Raw genomic sequence first — 21,844 nt, forward strand, 5'->3', positions numbered from 1 at the left:
TTTGCCAGAGGATGTTGTAAAGGCCAAGACCATGACAAGGTTAAAAAAAACCCTAGAAAAATTCATGGAGGATAGGTCCATCAATGGCTATTAGCCAGGATGTACAGGGAAAGTGTCCCTAGCCTCTGTTTGCTAGAAGCTGAGAATGGATGACAGGATGGATCACTTGATGATTATCTGTTCTGTTCATTCCCTCTGGGGCACCTGGCACTGGCCACTGTTGGAAGACAGTCTGATCTAGTATGGCTGATCTTATGTTCTTATGTAAACATTCTGTCCTAGTCACAAAGCCCTGAGGGTAGATTTATCGGCCTTTTCCTCTGTTGATTTTCATCCAGTTATTTTGCTGTGCCTGGTCTTGGTGAACCCAGTCCAGCTTCCAGCGGATACATTAGCACGAGTTCAGGCAGGGCTTTCGGGCTGGAAGGCGGTGGGGTAGACAGTTTCCCTGCTGATCTCCTCTGGGGAGTGGTAAAGCTTCTTCTCATGTGTACTGAGCCTTTCTTTCCACATGTAGTAAATTCTCCAATTGCAGAGCGTTGCTCTTGATGGGCTCAGACAGTCCAGTTGCCCCCTTAGCTCCACCAGGAGGAGGCAGTGCCTTGGTGTGGACAGGCCCGGTACCTTCTCTCTGCATTCAAGGCTCCTTATCCAAAAACTAGAATCTCAAAGAGCAACAGAATGACCAGCAGTGGGAGCTTGGCCAAACTGGCTCCAAATGCAGAGAGATTTCCTCCTCCTGCTTGGCTCCTTATGTGGAGCTTGAACCTTCAGTGAGGGGGGTGGTTTTGGTGCATAGAGACTGTTAACTATCTCTATAAAGTCTCATTCCCCCGCCCCGCTGGGAGACATCAGCCGTGAAGCTCTGCAAAACGCTTCACAAGAGGGCTGTTCCCTTCTCTCTCCCCTGTGGGTATGTCTGTCTCCCTTGTCTTCAGCTTCTTCACTTCCCCTTTCTTTTCCCAGTCCCATCCTTGATTCCTGAACGCTGATTGGTTTCTCCTGGCACTGAGAGCCTTCAGACACTCTCCCATGAAGTCACTTTCTTTGTGCATTGAGGGAAGAGCAAAGTGAGAGGGTTTGTGTGAGTGAGCACCCGAGGCCTGTTCCTCCCCTGCCAGGGAGCAGGGATATGCTCTTCACCACCCACACTGCAAGGGGACAGGAGTCTGCAGGTAGGATGGACTCAATGGTAGAGAGATGGGTGAGTGATTCTCACGGCTCGTCCCATGTTCTCCAATGGGGAGGTTAGTTCCAGGTTCGGCTGTTCAGTCAGGCAGTTCACTATAATCCACAGGCCACAGAGTCCACTTAGAAATGATTGAATTTCAGGATGAAAAGCCTTGGAAAGATGCTGAGGTTGTTATAGGTCTATTATCTCCAAGTGAAGTGGATTGTAACATTATAGCCCAAGTACCAGTAAAACCACCAGAACCAGCATAGAGGGAATAATCCACTCTGGCTAAGTGGAGTTTGTGAGGAACTGGCATTCAAATGTAACACGAGGCCATTTACAAACTTCATGACCACAACGGCCTGTATGACGAGCCCAGAATTGCCATGGGACCCAACGTCCTGAGCATCAAAAGGGTCATTCCTTTCCACTCCGTGGGCATTTGGGTTCTCCTGAAAATGGGTGCAATTGGTGTGCGCTAAGCCTGCAAGACCTGTTTCCATGGGCATAAAAGAGAAGCTGGTTCCCATGTACCAGGTTCCCTCTGTCTCCTAGCCACAGGTAGCTGTAGGATGGAAAAAGACAAAGATTTCAGCAGGATACAATAGTCTTCAGCCTAGCTTGGGGTAAAGAGCATTCTGGGTTAGCTAATCCACCAAGACCCATGGTTATGGTGGAGAAAACTGCAGCAGGTGGGGAATAGATGTCAAGCTGAGGTGTAATGGAGAGGAGCGGAGAGGGGAGGAGAGAGGGAGGGAATTGAGAGCCAGCACTGCCTGAAGAGTGGGTGGTGCTGACTGGACAGGAGCATGGCCAAGGCTGGCAGGCAGTTAGCTCAGGCTGGAATTATACTGCTCCCCTTCTGTCAAGCACAACCTCAGAGGGGCAGTAGCTTTTCCCAAGAGAATTCTGGCCTGGGGCAGGGAGGATGTTACCCAGGGTTTTCAGAACCCAAAGCAGTGGTAACTTAACTGTTTCTCTCCAGGCAGTCTCAGGAATAAGCCAATGGGGACACAGCTCTCTGCCTGATAAATGATTGGTACAAACAAGAGTGCTTTTATCTAAAACTACTTTTTTAATTAGGCGCTGTAACCATTGGGCTACAGGGCAATTTGCATGCCTTCTCTGGCGCAATTAATATTTAATTAGTCAATTAAAGTGATACTATGATATGATAGAGGTGTATAAAATCATGATTGGTGTGGAGAAAATGAATACAGAAGTGTTATTTATTTCTTCTCATAACAGAAGAACTAGGGGCCACCAAATGAAATGAATAGGCAGCAGGTTTAAAACAAACAAAAGGAAGTATTTTTTCACACAACGCACAGTCAACCTGTGGAACTTTTTGCCAGAGGATGTTGTGAAGGTCAAAACTATAACAGGGTTCAAAAAGAACTAGGTAAGTTCATGGAGGACAGGTTCATTAATGGCTGTTAGCCAGGATGGGCAGGGATGGTGTCCCAGCCTCTGTTTGCCAGAAGATGGGAATGGGTGATAGGGAATGGATCACTTGATGATTCCCTGTTCTATTCATTCTCTCTTGGGCACCTGGTGTTGACCACTGTCGGAAGACAGGATACTGGGTTAGATGGACCTTTGATCTGACCCAGTATCGCCGTTCTTATGTTCTTACAATGAAATAGGAGAAATGGAGAGAACCCATCATCAGACTATCCCATAACCAGTGAGTAGGACATTCATCTGAGAGGTAGCTGACCCCTTGTCCAATCCCTTCTCCCCCTCAGGCAGAGGGATACTTGAACTTGTGGGGGGGTCGTCTCCCACCACCCAGGTGAGCACCCTGACCGCTGGGCTAATGGTTATGAAGGGAGCTGCTCCTCCCCCAGACACTCCACATGGAGTCAACCCAGCACCTATCTCATTCTCATCCAGAATGGCTTGGGTGCCTATGCTGCCTGATTCCAGTTCCCATTCCTGGGTCACTCAACCTTGCTAGGGACTTGCCTACATCCTGGACTTAGGACCTCTGGTCAACATCTCCCACTGGCTAGCTTAGGTGATTCTCTGCCTAGCGCTTGGGCTTTGGTGGCTCACAGCCTACAGTGCCCATCTCTCTCGAAGCACTGTATAGGGCCCCTAGCTCAGCTTGGTGATCACAGTCTTGGACCTGTGTATTTCTAAGTGCCTAAAAGTTCAACACCGTTGATGCTCAGCATTACAATGCCTCAGCCCCTTCATGGACTTGGGCCTCAGATGCGCCAGCAAGGGGATCCAGAGAAAGAGACAGATCGGTTATTATTTCTTTCTCAAATGAATTATTAACAACAAAGAGCCAGAGGCCGGGCTCATTTCCTAGCTGCTCTCAGCAGACAACATCCAATGTTCCCAGTTGAGGTTCCACCAGTTTAGAGCCTGGAGAGGTTTTTGCTTTTCCCTTCATTGGCTTGGCATATCCTGAGCCCATGCTGCCCGACGCTTCCCGCCTTAGATTGCCCATCTGAGAGATGGAGCAATAGAAATGGCCTTTATCAGGAATGGAGAGACATTAACCTACTGGGCCAGACAATGGACCAGTGGCTAAAGTGTCTTAAATGGGCTGGGGAGCATTTGCAGGCTGGAACATGTGTGGGCAGTCGCCTTCCTTTCCGGCGGGAACAGAGGTGGCTCCATTGCTGGGACAAAGAACCCCTGCCTCCACAGAGCTGACACTGTCTATAAAAATGGCTTCTCCTGAAGGTTAACTGTCCTCTGAACAGATGTTCACTGCAACCACTAATGCTGATTTTGGGCTTCCGGATGGTGGCTCGTTTGAACTACATGTGTTGCCACTTTGCTCAATAATAAAATGAGTAGTGAAGCAATCACACTCGAGACAATTAAGACAGGAGTGTCTTGTTTGGCGCCATCCAGGGCCTGTTTATGGTGTGTATAGTTTGGAGAGATGCCACCCGTTATGTCTGGATTAATGTGTTGCTAATTAGACATGTAGTAAACTGGCCAAAAATTATTCCTATAGCAGGTGCTCAGAGATTCAAGCGCATTGTATGGACATTCAGTCTATTCCCTTCATTGTTTCACTGGGCCCCTGGCGTTCAGGAGCTGTTTCATCCATCGACAAATTATTCCCCTCTAAGCAAAATGTTAATTAGATTTTCTGGTGCTTGGATTGTTGACTAAAGTTGCAATTTGATCTTCAGCTATAACATTGGTTATTGCCCGATGCTGATGACATGCCAGTAAAACAGATGCGCTATCATGTGACCTTCCATCTCACATGGCTTCATATGCTGTGATCAGACACATTTCAGTCGTCTGTTACTATTTTTAAAAATACAGTATTGACTGACATTTCACTCACAAATTTGTAGCTGGTGACTGTTCCCCAGATCAGAACTACTAATTGTGGGGAACACGCTCCAGTTCCCAAGGCAATTGTACCTCTGACTTCCTTGTGGCCTCCTTGAGGGCACCCCACTTAAATCTCAGGCCATCTTTCTCGGGGCAGGATTCTACGACTCTTCTTCTAGGCTGGGGATTTAGGCTGCAGTTCCTCCTGCAATTCACGGTGACAATTTTAGCAAGTCTAATTTGATTCCAGCTCCTCCCATTCTGTTCTGTGAGGGGCAATGACCGGGCTAACCAGTGACCAGCCGGCCTGCATACGGCAAGACGTTATTTATTCAGAACAAATGCATTACAGAGACGCTATACCTGAGCAAGCGGGTTACGTGCACGTCCTGCCTTTCCGCTTTCCATTTGCAATGCCTTGCAGCTTTCCAAGTATTTCAGGTCCTCTTGCAGGGCCTGGCTCTCTGGTGACAGTCTCCTGTCAGTCAGTCCTTTGGTCGAGTGATCATGAACCCTCCCACTCTGCCAGCTGGTCTATACAGGTCTCAGTTCTTTGTCTGCCAGCCGGGTCACACTGGTGCACACAGTTTCCCCTGGGACTGATAACTGGCCTAAGGATTTGCATTGATCATCTCCATTCCTGTGATTTTAGTTCCTATTGGAAACTCCTGTTGCTCCCCTGGGAACTAGAATACACCCCCTCACCCAGCCAGACACCTGTAACATTTCTCCAGCTGCTACAATACTCCTTAGTTATTTCAGGCAGCTGCAGTATCTGTCACAACAGCGGTGTTTATTTTTGCACAGTGGCCATTACTCTAGCTTCTACATTTGAGCTAGTGTTATGCGGAACTGAGATGCTCTATTTAAACATCTAGGTTTGACGAAATAAGAAACTCTGAAAATAGAGGAAAGGGTGAGTAATCAATCAACAAGCACTGAACAAGCAATTTACTCTTATTCAGGTTGCTCCTTTATGCTTCAACACAAACTGTGGCACTGCGAGGCAATCCAGCTTTGAGAGAAGCATTTAGGGGACCTCTTAGAGATGAACAATAATGGTACTTGAGCAATCACCACAGGCTTTTTACACGCTGGTTATTACAAAGTTTTCCAGTCTGTTCATTAGCCCCCTTAAGCAACTACATGTTTTGCTGAATGCAGAGAGCAGAACGAATAATGGAAAGGAATGCCCAGGGATACATGTTGCGGTTAGACAGGGGATTTTTGTCCATTGCTCTTTTAAATACGCTCTTTGCAAACAGCCAACACTGACTAGTGAAATACCAGATTCAGGAAGGTATGCCTGAGCCCATGCCCTGAGTGTGACTCACAACTATTCAGTAAAAGCAGCAAGGAATCCTGTGGCACCTTATAGACTAACAGACGTTTTGGAGCATGAGCTTTCGTGGGTGAATACCCACTTCCTCAGATGCATGTCAACTATTCAGGGGATTCTGGTAGTCACTGTGAGAATGGACAAGCACCAGGGGGTGGTGACAATGGCCTGACGTTTAACATGGATGGTTATCCCCCAACAGGACCACCAGGGCCGGCTCCAGGCACCAGCTAAAGAAGCAGGTGCTTGTGGTGGCCAATACCAAGGGGTGACCCTCCGGCCGCTATTGGGGCAGCATATCCGGGTCTTCAGCAGCAATTCGGTGGTGGGTCCCTCCTTCTTTCTCAGAATGAAGGACGCGCCGGTGAATTGCCGCCTAAGAATGGAGCAGCGCGATTGCGCTGCCACCTCTTTTTTTTGGCCACTTGGGGCGGCAGTAAACCTGGAGCCGGCCCTGAGGACCACACAGCACATGCTTTGTTTGATTGCTGTCTGTGCAGCTCCTGCTTAAGGAGTTTCAGTCACCCAAGTGAAGAAAAGAAACAATACCATAGGAGTCATTTAACCAGCCTCACAAGATGGACAGCAGGTAGCTAAATGAGCAGGTTGCCTACATGTAAAGCTTGGCCATTGTCTAAATTATGCAGCAAATACTTAAGAATAAGAACTAAATTTGGAGAAATCAGGCTCAATTTACAAACAGAAAGAGGGATTGAATTCCTAATGAATATTGTTTTCAATATGTCAACCAGCAATATTTGTAAAAGCACATTTTTAGCTCTAATTTTCATCAAAGTGAATCCAAACTGTACATTTAACTGTTAAATCAGCAGTTTGCATTGTAATTGCAAGACATTCAATAGCAATATGGAGCTGGAAATTCGTTTCGTTATGAGACACATGACTGATAAATAATGTACGCACCACAAAATAAAGGACATAATGCTAACTGAAATGGCTGGAAGATGAGGCTAGAAAATTCAGCCTGGAAAAGGATGATTAACCAATAGAACAATTTACCTAGGGCTGTGGTAGATTTTATGTTGCTTGAGGACATCAAACGAAGGCTGAAAATCTCTTTCTAAAAGATTTGCTCTGCCTCATCCAGAAATTATGGGCTTGCTGCAGGAATCACTGGATGAAATTCTACAGTCTGCCCTAGGCAGGAGATAAGATCAGGTGATTCATAGGCCAGAAGGGACTATTAGATCACCCAGTCTGGCCTCTTATATACTGCAAGCCACAGAATTCCACACAGTATCCCCTGTATTGGGCCCTATAACTTGTGCCTGGCTAAAGCATCTTCCAGAAAATCATCCGGTCTTGATATGAAGACACCAAAATATGGTTGTTGTTAAGTTGTTGTTCACTAGGACTCCCACATCCCTTTCAGAGACCTCCAGCATGCACTTGTAGGGCTGGTTGTACTGCCTTGTACCTACATGCATGACCTTGACCTTGTTTGTCTGAAAACACACTATTTATTATCATTACCTATTATTATGACCGGAGTACCTAGACACCCCAGCCATGGCCCAAGGCCCATTTGTTCTACGCTGTACAGACACAGAACAGAAGGATGGTCCCTGCCCCAATGAACTCATTCTTGACGTATGAGACAAGAGGTGGGTGCACAAGGAGACAGTACTGGTCAGCATGACATGCAGTGGCCTTAGCGCGCCGGCAGCATAACCATAGTCAAGTGTGTTTTGGTATCACGGCAAAGCAGAGTGTTAAGGAGGGATGTGAAGCAGGCTAAGGCCATAGCTTTCAGGATGTTTACAAGGAGCTGCTCCCAAGTCTCAGGGGCAGCAGGGGAGAAAGCACAGAGGGGCTTATTTGAAAATGTAACCAGTGGGATGGCATGACGGGCTGCTCGCAGGAGGGAGGCGTATGTCAGTGGTGAATGAGCAACAGTAGGCAGGGTGGCTCTGGGCCTTGAGAGTGAAGACACGTGGCTCATGTTTGAAGAAACAGAGAAGTGGGACACCCTGCCTGATTCGAATCCCCATTGCTGGGTAAACGCAGGGCACTGCCATGAGTGGACAAGGCAGTGATCCCTAGCAGGTAGTGACCACTGCACAGGATTCCAATGAGCAACGTGGGGCATATTTTCAATGGCACAAAGGGCAGGCAGGAACCTCAGGGGGCTGGGTCCTTCCCTGCCCTTTGTGCCTTACAAATCCCCTCATCGGTCATATGAAATTACTAAGACATTTCCAACAATAGCAAGCAGTTCTGACTAATCACTGTCAGTAGCTCATTATGGCACCTTATAGCAATAATTCAGAATTACTAATTACGAGCCAAACTGGAGTCATGCCTGGCAATCCCCGGTAATCACTCATGATTATTTATCACTAGGCATTCTTTTACTTTCATTCCGTATCTAAACATGATGAATTTCCCTTCTTTGGTTATGATGAAAGAGAAGGATTTCGCTGGTTCCACGTGGGGTAGGCTGAAGAGGCCTTTTGAGAGAAGCCGGGTGAAGGAGGGGTAAGAGGAGCAGGGAGTGAGCTAGGGGGGTAGCATTTTGGATGGAGATAGAAGGACAGGTTTTGGATACATTCTAGAGAAAGCCTTGGCAGGATTTAACAACAGCAGCAGATGAGGTGGATGGAGAGTCGATAATGTCCAGAGAGGCTCCTCGCTACAGACTGAGATTAGCTTCCAGCTCTCTAATTATTCACTAATCCTACAGTGGGTGAACATGCACTTGTAGGTGTGTGTATATGTGTGTAGGGCTGCATGTGTGTGCATGCCTGTGAATGTGCACCTGTGCCTGTACACATGTGCGTTTGCACACTGAGTGTGTGTGGACACGCATGCACACCTGCATGTATAGAATCACAGAATATCAGGGTTGGGAGGGACCTCAGGAGGTCATCTAGTCCAAACCCCTTCTGCCAGGTAGTGTCAGCAGAAACAAAGGCTGGTTGAATATCTGGGTAGACTCCCCAACCAGAAATCTAGGGGAAATGAACATCACTCCTGTCCTGTGCACCTCTCATAGGCAATACCTTCCCCTTCATGCATGCTGAGTTCTTAGTCATTTCAGCTGTGAGGGATTTTACTAGGTAACGTAGTGGGGAACCGCACACCACTGTAGTGTCTTTCACCACAACACTGTCCCCACACCACGTCTCAGTGCCCTAGAACAGTGGCTTCAGTGGTAGTGGTCACTGGGAAGAAATAAGGACTCTCAATTGCATCTCTTCAGCTTGGTCTTTAAACACTGGTGGGTGAGTCAAATGGCATCCAGCCGAGGGAGTAGTGACTTCGACAAAAAAATTGCTGGTGATGGTGGAGAATCAGCTAAACATGAGCTCCCAGTGTGACACTCTGACCAAAACAGCTAATGTGACCCTGGGATGCATAACCAGGAGAGTCTCAAGAAGGAGCAGAGAGGTTATTTTACCTCTGTATTTGGAACTGGTGTGACTGCTGCTGGAATCCTGGGCCCAGTTCTGGTGCCCACAATTCAATAAGGATGTTGATAAACTGGGGACGTTTCAGAGGAGAGCCACAAGAGTGATTAAAGGAATAGTAAACATAACTTAGAACGATAGACTTAAGGAACTCTATCTCTTTAGTTTACCGGAAAGAAGACTAAGAAGTGATTGATTACAGTTTGCAAGTATCCACATGGGCAAGAAATATATAACAGTGGACTCTTCAGGCTAGCGGAGACAGGTCTACCATGCTCCAATGGCAGGAAGTGGAAAGGAGACAAACTCAGACTGGAAATTTTTAACAATGAGAGTAGTTAACCCCTGGGACAATTTACCAATGATCATGATGGCTTCTCTAGCACTGGAAATTTTAAAATCAAGATTGGATAGTTTCTAAAAGCACTTTAGGAATTACTGTGAGGCAATTCTCTGGCCTACATTATACAGATAGCCAGACTAGATGATCACAATGGCTCCTTCTGGTCTTGGAATCTATGAAAATCCTTTAAACAAAGTCTTCAATACCACATAAGAACATTGCCTGTGCCACCTGTGCGTGTGGTGCCAGTGCCGGTGCCTCCTGCGATGCCAGCCCCCCTTTGCTTCACTTGGTGGGGGGGGGGGTGGCTCGGACCCAGCACTTAGCAAGTGATCTTTAAGTTATGGTAACCCTTCAAGTTGGACATGTTAAGTACAGTTCTGTTGCCCTTTGGTCACACAATAAGGTTAACAACATTACCCTTGCATTGAAAACTAGAGTGAACGTTAACCCCCAAAATAGCAAAGATTGATCACCTTGACAAAGCTGGTGTGTCTATGCAAATAAGGTCTGCTCATGACACCTTTTCCTCTCATTTGTCAATAGATGGCAGGGGAGAGCTTATTCAGACCACCGGCTGATGTGTGTGTGCGAGAGAGAGAGAGAGAGAGAGTGTGAGTATGTGTGCGTGTGCATGCGCACACATTGCAGGGAGATCAATCCTCTGTTTCTTCAGCAAATGGCTAAATAAATTGCAGCAGACTAGGCCTATATCGTCTCTAAGTGTTGCCTAGAAGCAAGGTCTCTTTGGTGAGGACGGGACAGAGGACAGCTGTCACAGAGAGGAACTGCAGGAGAGGAGTCTTGTCCTTCCTGGCTAAGTGATGTGTGGTAATTGGTAGGAGATAATGTCCACCTGACATGTTCATGATCTGGAGAACATCCCTGCTGTCTAACTCAATGACTGTGACATACCAGAGCACAGTACAGACTAGTGGGAGGTTTTGTCACCCCCGCCTTGCAGTCTTGGGTGCCTTATCCTGCCTTGCTGAGGTAGCTCCCACCTAGGCTGTTCACGAACAGCCATCCAGCATGCAAGCCACACCCTGAATGTCTCTGTGTAACTGCAGCCTGCCAGCTACATAGCGGCTCTCATCAGCTTTGGTTTTACTGCAGGGTGACCCCAATACCTCCCTAGTCCTGGATCTTCCCCCAGAATTGTATGTCCTGGATTGCCCAGCCCTCTCCTGGACAGTAGCAATATATTAAGTCCATTTTTCCTTTAAGGGAATAATGTACCAGTTCATTACCTTAAATAGTTACCCAGACACTTCAATTTAAAGCCATTGGATTAGATAAAACAGTAAAAACAAGTTTATTAACTACAAAGAGAGAGATTTTAAGTAAGTACAAGTCATGAGGCATAAAAGTCAGAAATGATTACAAGAAAAATAAAGAAAACATTTACTAGTATCTACTTAAGAAACTATCTTAGTGGCAAAGCCAACTTTCTCACCACATGTTAACCAGCAGCTAACTGATCAAACTCAGGTCTGGATCCCTCCCCCAGAGTCCAAGGGCTGCTTCCTTTTGTCTTCTCAGGTGCAGAAAATGAGGTAAACAAGGAGAATGAGAGGGGTGCCTTCGAGTCTTTGTCCTTTCTTTTTAGAGTTTCAGATCCCCTCTTGAAGAACGTTTCCAGCTTACAAGCAGGCAACCAAGACTCTATATGGAAGGATTTTCCCTGCTAGTTTACTTTTTTCACCTGTTTGAACTTTTCCCTTCCTGCTTGGTGACTCTATTTACTGCTTAAATGAAAATTAAAGCAAGCACACTTTGTTTAGGATAGACCCATTTACCGACTTCTGCTTGGCCAGGGCTGTGGGGTTTGGGACACATGTTAAAAACATGAAACAGGGAAATCTTATAACTTCACATACAACGTTGCCACACATGTTTTATCAGGACAATGCTGACCAGCAAATGATAAGTTTTGAAATGATACCTTCCAAGGTATATCTTGTACAGAGGTTATTACAATAGTATGTAGGAATACACCTCTGTATTCACACCCATCACAATGACCAGCTGTGCTAGGGCCAGGGATCCTATCTATGCTGATGGCCTGCAGGTGGGTTTGTTTAGCCAGGGGAAGCAGGTTTTCTGGACTTTGAATAATTGTTGGAGCTCCTAGGTAGGGGCGCTGTACTTCCAGAAGTGCTGTCTCTCAGATAAAATATAAATCTGAGATGCTGACCTCTTGTGGTCATTAAAAAACCCCACCTGCTATTTTGCAATATCAGGGCTGTTAGCCACTATATTATCATCCAAATTCCAGTGAGGAAAACCATATTTAACCTTCATCTTGCTAGCAGTTTTGCTAGAGAAATCTATCTTTGCCTCATAGTTGTAATGTTCTGCAGTGGAAGATGAAGTGATTCTGTTGTGAGCATAAACTATTGCTATTTACGTTACAATAGCATCCAAAATGTGTGAGGGGCTGTACAAACACACATGAAGGGACAGGTCATGCCCTGAAAGACCTTATGCTCTAAAAAAAACAGTCTATCTGCCGATCAATGGCTCCTTCTGGAAGACAGGTGCTAAAGAAACGTAGCATTTCTAGTACTGTCTGCAAACACTGTGCATTGGAGGTAGGGTTGTATTTGGGGTCTGCTGTTGGCAAACATCATAACCCTTGCCCCTCTCTCCGTCCCTCAAGGCTGGTCCAAAGGCCTTACCAGACACCACACAGTGGAGAAGAGGGAGCAGAGGACAGAAAGGATAAGTGAGATGTGACCTTATGACCCCGGGCTCAGACTAACCCATCCAGCCACGTGACAGACAATCAATGGGCCTAATTAATTAACTTCTAATGAGTTAATCTGAGCATTGAGGCACAGAGAAGGCCTCCTGGTGAAAGCAGCCCCTGGCCATCCCACAAGCACAGGGAGGAATCGATTCCCTGCCAGCCCCATTTGTCACAGGGAGACAGAGTTTCCCTGAGCAGTGGCGCTGGATGGGTGGAAGGTCACCATGTCACTGAGCGGGGGCTCACCCGGCTGGGATTGGAACACGTCTCTAGCTCTCCCTGCCCAGAGCAGCAGCAGGGTCACAGCCCGGCCATCAGGAGACTGCAGGTGTTATGTGACGGAGAGAAGTTGCTGGAGTGTTTTCAACAGGGAGTGAGCTGAGTGGCTGGATTCTCCTCTCCTCACATGAGGTGAATCTGGGGCAGCTCCAGAGAAGCCTGTGGAGTGTACCAGGGCGAGTAAGAGGCTCAGTGTGCTCCTGTCCTCCTAGGATACATTCCATCTGCCATGCTGCAGGTCTCATGGCCCTAGAAATACCTTCTGTGGGGTGCTCATGTTACCCTGCTCTGGGAACTGCCACATGCCCCTCTCTGCACTGCTGTCTGGAAAGCCCCAAATGCTGCACAGCTGAGCTCTGGGGTCTGAAACCCCGGGAGGGAGGCTCCAAGAAGACTTCCTGGCCTGTTGGAGCCAAACCCCATGGTTCAATTTGGTTTGAAGATCCAAAAGCTGCTTCTAGCTGTTCATGATCCATTCAGATGCTTTTGCATTCAGCTGACAATCCATCAGGTAGGCAACATTCAGAGGAAATGCCCTGACAGGGAATTTCCACGTCTTCTTTGGTGCACCAGGCAGGCAGGACACGCAGGGTGCAGGGAAGCTCCCCCTCTCCAGACCCTGGTAACAGATTTGCCATCCTGTGCAGAGTGTGCCAGGTTACCCAGGCCTGCCAGGAGTCCCTGCCTGTCCTCCGGACCTCCCACTTGCAGTGGTTCCTCTTCCATGAGCACAGCTGCATGTAGTTCACTGTCAGTGCATGGCTGGTGTGTGCAGCATGTTCATGTCTGACAGGTTATACACTCAGATCATTACATCCCCATTCAGCTTTACTGATAAGAACTGGGCATCATAGGCCCTGAGTCAGGGCTCTTAGAAATTTCTAACCCCTTTAATATCATTCAACTGTCTCCTGCCCAAGCCTAAAGTGGCCATTTTGATGAAGGATGGTCTGGAGCCCGAGGGGCACCATTCATCTTCAGCTCTCACAATCTAAATGAGCCAATTTCATGGGCCAATTTCATCAGTACCCACTTTTCCAGACTTGGAGCCCAGCTCCCTGGACCCTGGCTTCAGCTACGCCATGGCTGGAGGAAACAGACTCCTCATTGAACTTGGAAGTCGGATCCTTTGTGTCCTGACCTGAGCATGCCCAGTAGCCCCGATGTGATGCCTGCCCACTGCGCTGCCCCCGACAACCTGAGAATTGTAAGAGTCACTGGCCTACACAGAGCTGGGCCCCACCTGTACCAATGGCTCATCTGGACCCCTTGGGGCTTCCCTCTACGGGCCAGAACCTCTCTGACCCTTTCCTGCACTTCTACATCAGCCAGGTCCGGGATCATCTGCAGGAAGGTCACCAATTTCCTCCCCCAAGTATTGGCATCAGTAGTGTGCAGGCAGAGGCATATCCTCAGGACTTCCCTACAGAGGAACCTCCTCAGCAACCTTTAGCCTCTTCTTCTTCATCGCTTGATGAGGCACTACTGGCTGAATCTACTCTTCCCCTCCTGATGATTTTAGAGCCCATCAAGACTTGCTGAGGAGGGCGGCTGCCTCTCTAGGTGTCCAGCTAGAAGAGTTACAAGAAAGGTAACACAGGCTTGCAGACATTTTACCCTCACAGGACCCTCTAGGGTAGCTCTCCCTATTAAGAAGACTCTCCTGGAGCCTGTCATGTCTTTACAACAGACCCCTTCTTCTCTGCCTTCTACTGCCAGATGGGTGGAGAAGAGATATCATGGCCCTTCACAGAGATTTGAACACTTTGACAACCACCTTCCTCCAGGCTCCCTGGTGGTCACAGCCACCAATGAAAAGGAGAGGCAAGGACAAGGAAACAATAAACCTAGATCTGTTTGTCAGGAAACTTTATTCCACTGGGGGTTTACAACTCAGGGTCACGACCCAGCAAGTTCTGCTGGGTCAATATGATTTCAGTCTATGGGATAATATCCTGAAGTTCAAAGAGAGGCAAATGATGAGGCAAAGCAGAAATTCTCTGCTTTGGTAGAGGAAGGCAAATGAGTTGCCAGAACAGCATAGCAGGTGGGCCTGGATGCGGCAGATTCCAGGGTTTGAGCTGTGGCTTCCACCATCATGATGCACCTTTTCACCTTAGCTGCCAATGTCGGGCCTCCTCCTGGAGGCGGAACAAACTATTCAAGACCTCCCATTTGAAGGCCCCTCACTGTTCTCCAGTAAAACTGATGAGAGGCTTCACAGCCTGAAGGATTCAAGGGTGACCTTTAAGTTTCTGGGGATCTATGCACCGGCAACAAAAAGAAAGCAGTTCCAGCCACAATGTTCCCAGTGCTTTCAGCCCTTCTTGCAACACTCCCAGGACCTGGCCAAAAAGAGGGGCAGGGGTTACAAGAGGCGTCCTCCTCCTCCACCCTCCTCTGCAGCTGCTAGCTCTTCTAGGCCACCTGGGTCATCTAAGCAACGCTTTGACCTGTTGGTCATGAACAGTACGGCACTCTCCACAGTTTCATCTTTCCTGACCCCTGGTTTTGCCAACTGCCTGTCCCACATCTGAAGTGCTTGGACCCACATCATCACAGACCAGTGGGTCTTAAGCATGGTGGAACTGGGATACACCCTTCCATTTGTTTCTACCCTCCTTCCAATCACCTTCCCCACCCCTCTGCAGTGACTATTCTCACAAGAGGGTGTGGCTTCAGGAAGTCCAGTCTCTGTTCCTCATGAGGCCATAGAGGAAGTTCCCATGTTGTTCAGAGGGAAGGGATTTTATTCCCGTTAGTTCCTAATCCCAACTACCCCTCAGAAATCTACAGGGTCAGTGAGCTTTGGTGTACTCACTGGCCTGTCAACATATAGACATGGTGGTTCCAGTACCCATTTGGCTCTTATCCTCCCCGATTGCCTATGTCTCAAGCCTCACAGCAGCCCTGAGAGCACTGGGGAATTGTTGATCCCCCAAGCAGAACAAAACTGTGAAGCAACACACGTTTTTCACTAGAGACCAACAGTAGAAACCTGAAAGGGGGTAGATCCTGATATTACAGCCTTACACACACTGCCAGTTATATGCAATTTTGGGAACTTAACAGACTTCTTAATTTGGGACAAGACAGTCTGCGGCACGTGGGATCATCACCTGCAGGAGCGACGGCTCGGGGAAGACGAGCTCACATTAAATGCTGCTTAGACATGAGGTATGCAGCAAAAGCCTCAAAAGAAAGGATGGGAGATGAAGGAGGCACAACAATCCTTGAAGCACCTGCAGTAAGTCAAGAGCAAAGGGGATCTGGTGGCCAGTGTTTCACACCCACAGCAAGATGCATTTACTGTGGGAGACAGCAGCAGCGGGTAAAGAAGTGCTCTGCTCCAGGGCAGCATTGCCAGGAATGTGGCAAGTTGGACCATTTTAGCAGTGTGCACTAGAGCAGGGGAAGGTCTTACAGAGATTCAGTCAGACTTGTAGAAGAGGGTGAGAGCACTTCAGACAGTGGTGATGACATCAGAACTCTCTCCTCCAACCTGAGAGCATATCAGGTTCAGGCCATCAGGACAAGAAAGCAACATGGGACAATACCAACCTCCATGCATGCAACAATGGTAATAGGGCAACACCTTGTGCACTTTCAGCTGGATAGTGGGACTTCCTGCTATGTGATTCCTGGGGGTGAATGGAACTCCAACACACCCATAACAAAGAGCAGGCACAATCACATCATAATATGCAATGAGACCATAATGCAGCCTGTAGGAAATGGGACCTGAAAAATAAAAGGTGGCACCAAGTGAAGTTTGTGATTGTGGATGGGTAAGCAACATAAGAACGGCCATACTAGGTCAGAGCAAAGGTCCATCTAGCCCTGTATCCTGACTGCCGATAGTGGCCAATGCCAGGTGCCCCAGAGGGAATTAACAGAATAGGGAATCATCAAACGATCCATCCACTCCCAGCCTCTAGCAAACAGAGGCTAAGGACACCATCCCTAAACACTGACCCCTTTTGGGAAATACAATCACACAAGGGGAATGCAGCCAAAGAAGCCATGGGTCTGATCAGAAAACAGCATCAGTGAACGTTTGACAGGTTGAAACAAATCATAATGAATGCCCCTTTCCTGAAGTACAACCAGCCAGGAGAGCCACTGACACTCCAGAGTGATGCGAGAACTGACTGGGTGTCGCTCTAGAACAGGAGCAGGCAGTCGCTTATGCTGGCAGAGCCCTGGCAGAAACTGAACAAGGTACGCCCAAGTCGAAACAGAGCTTCTGGCTGCAGTATTTGGAATGGAGCAATTCCATCTGTACACTATGGCCACCCAGTAATTGTGCAACCAGACCACAAACCCATAGAGACAATCATGGCAAAAGCTTCTTTGTGGTGCTCCAAAGGGATTGCTGTCTTAGCTGGCCTCAAGAGTGCGTTTACTGGCTGGGAATTAATACATCACTCCGCTCCTTTACAGGATGAGACACCCACCAGTCGTGGGACAACTGCCAACAGAAAGAAACTCTGTTACAATATAAGCTGCCCATTCGACCGTGGAAAAGGTTGGAGAGGACTTATTTACCTTCAAGGAAAAGCAGTACTTGATCACAATGGACTGCTATTCAAAATTTTTGGATGTCCATGCCCTACCTGATACAAGAAGCAAGTCAGCATCTGGCAAACTGAAGGCTGACTTTGAGAAACATGGAACTGTGGATGCTGTATTCACTGACAACAGACCCATAAGAATGGTCCATCTAGTCCAGTATCCTGTCTTCTGACAGTGGCCAGTGTCGGATACTTCAGAGGGAGCGAACAGAATAGGACAATTTATTGAGTGATCCATCCCCTGTTGTCCAGTCCCAGCATTAGGCAGTCAGAGGTTTAGGGATACCCTCTTGGCTTATAGCTATTGATGGACCTATACTCCACAAACTTATCTAATTCTTTTTTTACCCAATTTTACATTTCCCCTTCACAGAATACCCTGACTATGAGTTCCCACAAATTGACTGTGCGTTCTGCGAAGAAGTACTTTCTTATATCTGTTTTAAATCTGCTGCTTATTCATTTCATTGGATGAGTCCTGTTTGTTTGTTATGTGAAGGGGTAAATAACACTTCCTTATTCATTTTCTCCATGCCAGTCGTGATTTTTCTCCATCATATTCTCCCTCAGTCGTCTCTTTTCTAAGATGAACAATCCCAGTCTTTTTATTCTCCCTCATATGGAAGCTGTTCCACACCCCTAATCATTTTTGATGCTCTTCTCTATACTTTTCCCAATTCTAATATATCTTTTTTTGACATGGAGCAAGCAGAATTTGAGGTATGGGCATACGATGGCTTTCTAGAGTAGCATTTGTAATGTTTTCTCTGATTATCTATCCCTTCCTTAATGGTGACCCCAATTTCCACTGGAGAATTTCAAGGAATTTGCATGCAGATGGGAGTTTGACCACCAGACCTCATCCCCAACGCACCCACAGAGTACTGGTAAGGTGGAATCACCTGTGAAGACAGCTAAGACACTGGCTAAAACACAAGGCTGTTTCTAGTAGTTCAGACCCCTTGTTAGCATTTTTGGCACACAGGAATTCCCATCATAGAGAGAACCCTCCAGTACAGGCACTGATGGCAGGAAGGACCAAAGCCCTGCTACTGATGAGGAGAGACCTGTGACTATGTAACCAGCTGACTCTGCAGTACAGACAAGCCTCCAACTCAGCAATGTGCTAGGAACATCTGGCCAAACAGACACAGGCTGAGGGTTTGGGTGTCAATTCTTTGTTTGTAATGTTTATATTAAAATGTTTGTAAACTAGGGAAGGTGTATCATGATCAATGGAACTGGAGTCAGTGAGCCCCTGTTCCTGGGAGGGACTGTTATTTATGGGACCCCAGGACAGCAGAATATGTGAAAAATTGGGCTTGAAGAAACACAGACATATGGACATAGCAGTGCACAGGGTTTAACAAATTTCTGTTTGTTCAGCTTAACCTGCATCCAGCTCCTCTCTTTGCTAATAAAACAGTGGAGAGGATTTTGGTTGGTTCTGCTTGCCATGAATGCCCTGTTCTCCAAGGTAATAGAATTGAAATGCAGTCCCCAGCAGGAATGCTGCATGGATGGAAGGAGCTTGCCCCAGCCACTTCTAATCAAATACACTATTGTTTGCAGCAGGATGGCGGTGAGGGGGCATCCAAGCCTGGGGGTAAAGGAGAAGGTACAAAATGCTCTGAACATTGTGTGTGAAATCAGGAAGGGGGCTTGGAGCATCCCTTGCTTGGCCTGTGCACTGAGCTGAAGAACATTCTGCTGTCACACAACGTGCTGTGTAGGTCTGGTTGTAAAATGCATTTTTTTCTGCAAGAATATTTTGTTCTCACTGAAAAATTGAAAACCGAACTATTTTGATTCTGAAATGCTGCCATGGTGCCTCATGCTATCATTCTCCTCTATACGCCAGTCTTCCTGGTTGGACTGTATCTCCCATGATGCATCACAGCCTCTCCTCATAGTGAGGGAAAGCAGCTGCATCATGGGAGTCCCTTCTGTGGTGCCTCATAGAAGATATAGTATGACTGAGGAGCCTGTTTCTTAGAGGAGAATGGGGACATGAGGTAACTGAACTATAATTCCCATGATGCTTTGTGGCAAGCTATCCAAATCTAAATATTTTTGTTTTTAGGCATTTGGTTTCTTTGATGAAAAATAGAAAGTTTCCACGGAGAGCAGAGACTTTCTGAAAAAAGAATTGTTGAGCTGCAAAACCAATTTCTGTTTAAAAATAGTTTTCATGAAAAATTTCCAACCAGCCTGAATGTAGTAGTTTGCAGGAGGAGGTTGCTCATAGGGGAACTATGTTTTAATTTTGTAAGCACTCTAGGAATTATTTGGGGGACGTTCTCTGTCTGTGTGACACAGGAGGTCAGACTAGATGATCATGGCAGTTCCTTCTGGCCTTGGAACCTACGAATAAGTGTGACATTTCAAAATGCGAATGCTGACACTCGTCTTTCCCGGGGCGGCATTCTTGGAGCTGAATAAGCAACCAACCTCTCTGTCCTGGGCAGCTACACTCCCACCGCACACAATGTTAAAGTGCTTGCTCAGCACGGCAGAAGCAGCAATAGTGGACGTTTATTCAAAGAGGACTCATGTCTGGAGCTTCTAGCCAGCCGGTCCAATGTACCTAAAACCACAGCTTGATAAGAAAGACATCCCGGCTGGGAAAATTGTTTTCTGAGCAGTCTAGAGACCAAATAGTGTCATCAACATACAATAAACAAACCAGCCTCCAAACCACTAAGGAAACCAAGAAGTCATGAGCTTTACTCAGAGAGACCAGCCCCAGTGACAGGAGCATGAGAATCTTAGCCTGGAGTTAACATAGAACCTTTCAGGCTCCACCTGGCTCAGTACTAACCACAGCGCACTGGCCCTGATCTAGCAAAACAATTTAGCATGCGCGTAGTTGCCCTGAGCATGTCAAGTGAGGTCCTCCTGGTACCACAGAATCAGAGCACAATACAGGCTTGTCTGCAGGGAGGGAATTTGTGTCCATTTACTACATTGCTTTGGTGAACCAGCACAAGCACCTAATGCAGACCTGCTGCACTGATGGGAAGTGGGGCGTGAGCCAGTGCAAATCACCTCATTGTGGTAACATCTTCATTTCATCTATGCTGGGGTAAACCTCACCTTGCAGTGGTGCAGCGTCTCGGGGGAAACCAGACAGGTGCGGAGGACCACACGGTTCAGACCCAGACATTCCTTGGGAGAGGATGTATTAAAGGAGATACTCTATCTCCTAATAAAGAGGAGAGGATAGATGTTGATAAAGTACTGGTAAAATCTGAAGCGAAACGGTCAAACAAAAAAAGAATCCTGTTCAATTACATCAGAGGAAGGCAAACAACTAAATATTGACACTTTCTGTAATTTATCTATACATGCTAGTAGTCGAAATACTAAGATGGGTGAGCTTGAGTGCCTGGTGTTAAATGAGGATATTGATATAACAGGCCTCACAGAAACTTGGTGGAACAATGATCATTAGCGGGAAACAATAATACCATGATACAAACTATACAGGAATTATAGAGGTCACACTGGTGTGGGAATGGAACGATATGTGAAAGAAAGCATAGAGTCTGGTACAGTAAACAGCTTCAGTGGATCAAACTGTACCATAGAATCTCTATGAAGAGAAATTCCAGGTTTTAATAATAAGAACGTAGCAGTAGGAATATACTACATACCACCTGACAAGGTATTGTAAAACGGGAAGGTTAGAAAGGCTACAGAAACAGAAACCCCAATAATAATGGGGGATTTCAATGATTCCCAGGTTGACTGGGTACATGCCACCTCAGGATAGGATAAAATTTCTAGACACCATTAATGACTGCTTTTTGGAACAGCTTATCCTGGAACCCACAAGGGGAAAGGCAATTCTTGATTTAGTCCAAAGTAGAGCACAGGATCTGGTCCAAGAGGTGAATATAGCTGAACTGCTCGGTTATAATGACCATAATATAATTAAATTTAACATCCGTAGGTCAGGGAGGGAATACCAAAGAACCCACCAGAGTACCATTTAACTTCAGAAAGGGGAACTACCCAAAAATGAGGCAGCCAGTTAAATGGAAATTAAACGGAACAGTCACAAGGGTGAAATGCCTTCAAGCTACATTTAAACTAATTAAAAACACCACAATAGAGGCTGAAACTAAATGTATATCCCAAATAAATAAATTTAAAAAAAATTAAGAGGCCCAGTAAAATGCCACCATGGCTAAACAGCAGAGTAAAAGAGGTGATTAGAGGCAAAAAAGCATCCTTTAAGAACTGGAAGTCAAATCCTGCTGTGGAAAATAGAAACACACACAAACTCTAGCAAGTGAAGTATAAAAGTATAATTAGGCAGCCCAAAATAGAATTTGAAGAGCAACTAGCAAAAGACTCAGAAACTAACACTAAAATTTTGTTATTTACATGAGAAGCACGAAGGCTGCTGAACAATCAGTGGGCCCACTAGCTGACAAAGGTGCTCAAGGAGCAGTCAAGGAAGACAAGGCTATTGTGGAGAAGCTAAATGAATTTTTTTGCATCAGTCTTCACCGCAGAAGATGTGAGGGAGATTCCCATACCAGAGCCAATCTTTTTAGGTAAAAAATCTGAGGAACTGTCCCAGATTGAGGTGTCAGTAGAGGAGATTTTTGAAACAAATTGATAAATTAAAC

At 46.6% G+C, this 21,844-nt stretch overlaps 1 long non-coding RNA gene across 15 annotated transcripts in view; it reads left to right on the plus strand.

Moving 5' to 3' along the window:
* LOC115660763 overlaps nucleotides 1-21,844 on the plus strand; it is a 134,332-nt gene that overhangs the window by 37,502 nt on the left and 74,986 nt on the right. The gene's annotated exons all lie outside the window — the stretch shown is intronic.

This window comes from Gopherus evgoodei, chromosome 13 (genome assembly GCF_007399415.2).
Source record: "Gopherus evgoodei ecotype Sinaloan lineage chromosome 13, rGopEvg1_v1.p, whole genome shotgun sequence".
NCBI classification, from domain to species: Eukaryota; Metazoa; Chordata; order Testudines; family Testudinidae; genus Gopherus; species Gopherus evgoodei.